This window comes from Alosa pseudoharengus, unplaced genomic scaffold (genome assembly GCF_046254945.1).
Source record: "Alosa pseudoharengus isolate Yale_2024_CS ecotype anadromous, Long Island Sound unplaced genomic scaffold, YU_APseudo_1.1 YU_APseudo_1.1_scf_12, whole genome shotgun sequence".
In the NCBI taxonomy this organism is placed as follows: Eukaryota; Metazoa; Chordata; class Actinopteri; order Clupeiformes; family Clupeidae; genus Alosa; species Alosa pseudoharengus.
This window is the reverse complement of record NW_027468587.1, coordinates 8,455,767-8,460,766: the sequence shown is the minus strand read 5'-3', so window position 1 is coordinate 8,460,766 and position 5,000 is coordinate 8,455,767. Positions and strand designations below refer to the sequence as shown.

Below are 5,000 nucleotides of genomic sequence, written 5' to 3'. Positions count from 1 at the left end.
CTATTCTTAATGTTGCCATATCATAAACAAACACACTACAAACACACTACTACATTTACTGATTACACTAATAATGCAATGCTTTTGTGTGTAATGATTTTGTGCTAATGAACACACGCCAACAACACACCCAGGGTGGATACAGGATTGATACCTACTGTAATAATGACTACACACAAGCACATTGACTTTACTGTGACCACTAATGCTTTTGTATGTATAGCCACACAACACACACAGTAACAGGCCTGACGCCTCTACTTAATTTCACACTGAAACATATGTATGTCAAAGCCTCTGAGACCCCGTAGGCCACTAATGCTTTTGTGTGCTTATGAGAATGTGAAAAAGGTTAAGCTCGTTGCTAAGTCCAGGAATATAACCCAAAGGAAGCACCGGAGGGTGAGCTGGAGGGATGACCTGCCACTCACAAAGAGCATTCTGTACAGTCCCTCACAAAAAAAAGAATCCATCAATTCTATAGGCTGGAAGAGGAGAGAGCATAGTGCAGCTCAGACTTATCAGAAATGGAATTTCAGTTATCTCTAGTGCAGGGTAGATATTTTTCTTTTCTTTCCTTTTTTTTTTTTTTTTGAAGGCCAAAACGGATTTCGCTTAATCATAATTCAAGAATGCGTACAAAAACAGGCCTGGAGCACGACAGACCTCTCGAAAGTACATTCCATTCCAGCCTTACCGATGGTCAATTCACCTTTTATATCAGATTGTTATTGACTTTGGTGAAAAAAGAAATCTGACTAATGCAGGAGAAAGCTGAGTATGAATTTGGCAGCTTCGCCATTCTTATTTTTGTAAGGATTGTTTTCACAGCGATTCGATCATACATGCGGTCGTTGATATGTGAACCGGTTGGGTCTCGGAATGCTATTCAGTGCATTGAATAGAGCCTAAATATTCCTTTTTGGAATTATATAGAGAAAATCTTTTTTTGAAAATTAGATATAGGATTTCTTTTTAACTCATAGATGGAAAAGCGTTATGTTCAGTAGAGACTAGAATGGCCGTGCTCTACATGGTCAGTAACGGATACCAGGTCGTTTTGCAACTGACTCGACTAGATTTTCTTTTCTTATAAGCAGGGAGTAAGTCATGGTGCCTGCGCTTATGCCACAGAAAACCTAATCTAAGACAGGAAACACTTTGAAGTAAACACTTTTGATTAAACACAGATTTTTACAGTTTAGAGTCATTCGTATTACATTGACCATTGAGAAGATGTTATGATCAGGAACACAAATACAAGAACAGCAAAGAAGAGGTATTGTAAGAGAAACAGAAATGCAAAGTATGAAAAGGTGGAAAAAAACGATGGATAAAAGGAAGAATAAAACATAAAAAAAAGAAAAGAAAAGTGTTTCAGTCCCGAGAAAACCGAGAGAAGGCGAAAAAGGGAGGTCGATCAGGTTTGCACTGGCCACGTTTTTTTGTGTGTGTGCGCAAAGTGCCGTTCCCCTACACTGCTTTAAAGCAGACAGACACTGACTCAACTGGAGCACTGATTCCAGGGGGATTCGCTTTAACACCGAGTGTGAGCCTATCAGCTGCGGTCACATGCTAGCTTCCATATTGGGCTCGGGAGCCTGAAATACTCGCGCTCCCTACACAACACCACCTCAGCCCCTTAGCCTCTCCACTGGGCCCTGCATAATTGATGGGCTTTGCTGAGTAATGTTTCATAAAGTGAGAGCAGAAAGAGGAATCCTCTGTCGTACCAGCCATCTCTCTCTCTCTGGCGCACTCACACACACACACACACACACACACACAAACACACACACACACACTCACTCACTTACTCACTCACTCACTCACTCACTCACTCACTCACTTACTCACTTACTCACCCACTCACTCACTCACTCAGTCACTCTCTGCTGGCCCAAGAGTTTGCAGCGGACGGCCGCGCTTCATTCCGAAAGGGATTTGGCAGCCGGGCCACACTGGGATGGCCTGCCGAGTGCACAATGGACGCTCTTTCCCCCTCTCTCTCTATATCTCTCTCTCTCTATCTCTCTCTCTCTATCTCTCTCTCTCTCTCTCTCTGTCTCTCTTGCTTTCTTCCCCTAAGTCCTTGCAGGTGGTGGTCTGGTGAAATAATAATGACTTTCTAAAAGTCTGTGAGGAAAGAGTTTGCCTTTAAGAAGCGGGACAAAAATATACGAGACATTTTGCACAGGTATAGTTGTCGTATTAATCATACGTCCACATTGAGTCGGAGTTGTGTCTCCACTACAGAAAACAAAGCCAACATTCATGCCACACTCGTGTACTCATTCGAACTAGGAATTACCGTACACAACAACGTACAGAATGGCTGTCGCAGTAATACACAGATTTAATTATTTTCGGAACGAGACCCACTCTAAGTGTACAGCCTTGCATTGTGTTGCAAATTCATCTGGCCTTAAGGATGCCTAACCTGAGCCTAGCAAACAATGGAAGTTGGGGTGGGGGGGTGATGTAGGGGGGGTGCAGAGACCCGGCAATGGTGCCTGGGGAGCGGGGGACAGAACAGCACAGAAAGGCTCTGTGGACACTGCTAGCACCACCGCACAGGGCGGGGGGGGGGGGGGGTAGAAAACCTAGACGTCGATCCCTAACAGATGGATTACGCGCATAGCCCGTGAATTTTTATTAAATGTAAACACGACCCCGACTTCCCTTCCCCTGCAGGAAGACGGGGTGGGTGGGGGGAGTGTAGGGAACGGCACAGGGAGGAGAGCGGGGGGGAAGAGAAGAAGTGGGACACCCGGACAACGGAACTAATATTCATCGTTCGGCCTGTGCCATTTTTTTTTTTTTTAAACTCATATTTTCTGAATCCTGTAACCGTACTCGAACATTACCAATCATCAACTCATACGCTCAACATAAATCAAAACCAGTTCACATTTTTTGGGACAAAAGCAGGCGGGGGGGGGGGGGGGGGGGGGACGAATGCGAAAAACGCGGATAGCGGGCGAATGTAAGATCCCTCGCCATCATCCCACGCCACTAGGCCTCGATACGCCATTGAACCTTTCCAGAGTGCGTGCGAGATGATTGTGCACTTTGCACATATTCGACTCAAACATGTGTGGTAAACAGAACCAAAAACAGGCAGGACACATCGATGTCTAAGGCACGAAATCAGGACTGAGGCAGAAACACGAGCCGAAACGTACCGAGAGCGTAAGAGACAGAGCGAGAGAAAGAAAGAAACGAGATGGGAGAGGAAGGAAGGAAAAGGGTTTTTTTAAGAACACAAGCAAACTAGGCACTCTTTCACATGGACAGGAAAAAACACACGACCAAATAGCCGAGGGGAGTATAGGGAACTCGGAGAGGAAAGGTGCTCAAAGCGCAAACACACATGAAACACAGGTACATAAACACACATGGATGAAAAGGGAAGGAGAGGACCGGGGACAGGATGGGAATAAAACAGCTGAGAAGTGGAATTCAAATGCGAAAGGATGAATAAATACCAGTAGAGGTCGGATGAGTCCACTCGTCTCGCCCCGTTGTTCTCCCCCTCTTTCCCGCGATTTTGTTCGGTTCGGCCGTCCTTTTTTTTCCGTCCTCCACTCTCTGTCTGTCTCCTTTCTTTGCAACTCTTCTCTTTCTCCCCCTTTTTCACTTCTCTCTGATTCGGTCCGGCTCTCTCTCTCTCCGTCATCTCCTCCTCCTCCTCCTCCTCCTCCTCCTCTCGCTCGCTCACTCACTGGCTTTCACGCTCTCTCACAGTTGCTGCCTCCCTCATCTCCGTTTCCCAGAGACACCTTTCTCTTCCTCTTCCTCCATGGAGCAGCGTCAGAAGAGGGGAGAGAAGGGGAGGAGGCAGGGAATAAAGAGAGACGAAGAGAGAGAGAGAGAGAGAGAGAAACAGAAAAGATCAACTGTTCGAAAGAGAGAGAGAGAGAGAGAGAGAGAGAAAAAATCTGGAGCACAAATTGTGCTGAAACAAAAACGAAAGAAGGGGCCTCAAAGAGGACGCCAGCTGTCAACCCTACCACCGATACTGGAGCAGCGTGTTACACAGAGCGAGAGAAAAGACAGAGAGAGAGAAAAAGAGAGGGAGAAAAAGAGAGAGAGAGAGAGCAGCACAGAACCGGTTTCTCAGACAGGAAAACACAAACACACAGGAGAGGGAAAAAAGTCCTAGAGCAACAGCAGTGAGAGAATGGTGAACGTGCGAGAGAGAGCAAGAGAGAGAGAGAGTGTTTGTAAGTGTAGGGTAGGAATGGTTGGCAGGAGAGGAAAGAAGAGGGAGGGAGAGAGAGAGAGGGAGGGAGGGAGGGCTTGGGACTGGGACGGAATATCTTAGTGGGAGGGAAAGAGGAGGAGTATGTGAGTGGAGCGGGCTGAAGGGGGTGGGGGTGACGTCTGCTGTTACCGGTCATTTTTTAAATTTTCCCTGCGAGTGCAACCCTTTATCAAACACAGCTCTTGTGTAGCAGTAGCGGCAGCAGTGGCGGTGGCTGGTGTGAGGGGTGTTTCTGTCCTGATTATAAAACTGAATCTCCCTCCCTCTCTCTCTCTCTCTCTCTCTCTCTCTCCCTCTCTCTCTCTCTCTCTCTCTCTCCCTCACTCCCGTCGCGCACCCTCTCTCTCTCTCTCTCCCTTTCTCTCTCTCTCTCTCTCTCTCCCTTTCTCTCTCTCTCTCTCTCTCTCTTTCTCTCTCTTCCAGGCTGTTTGCTGACCCTCTCTGTGCGTTTTCAGGCACATTGGCACTCGGGTGCTGGAGTGTGAAGATTACTGCCACCCTCTCCAGACCCCCTTCCCTACTTCAACACATCTGAGCAGGAGACACTATTTGTTGGAGAGTGAGTGAACATGAGAGAGAGAGGGAGAGAGAGAGAAACAGAGGGAGAGAGAGAGAAGGATGGACTTGGGGGGACAAAAAGGGGGTGAGGATCAAGCAGAGAGAGGGGGAGGGGAAGGGAAGAGATTGCCAGGGCTACTTCCAGGCGGAGAGCTAAAGCCTAGATATGTTCACC

The 5,000-nt window shown here is 47.2% G+C and overlaps 1 long non-coding RNA gene across 1 annotated transcript in view; it reads right to left on the bottom strand.

The window, feature by feature from the left end:
• Positions 1-3,686, bottom strand: part of LOC143118301 (uncharacterized) — a 12,327-nt gene extending 8,641 nt beyond the window's left edge. The window contains exon 1 of the long non-coding RNA XR_012986093.1: positions 3,489-3,686. This is a non-coding gene — a long non-coding RNA (uncharacterized LOC143118301). The remainder of the gene's footprint in view (positions 1-3,488) is intronic.
• Positions 3,687-5,000: the final 1,314 nt, after the last annotated feature.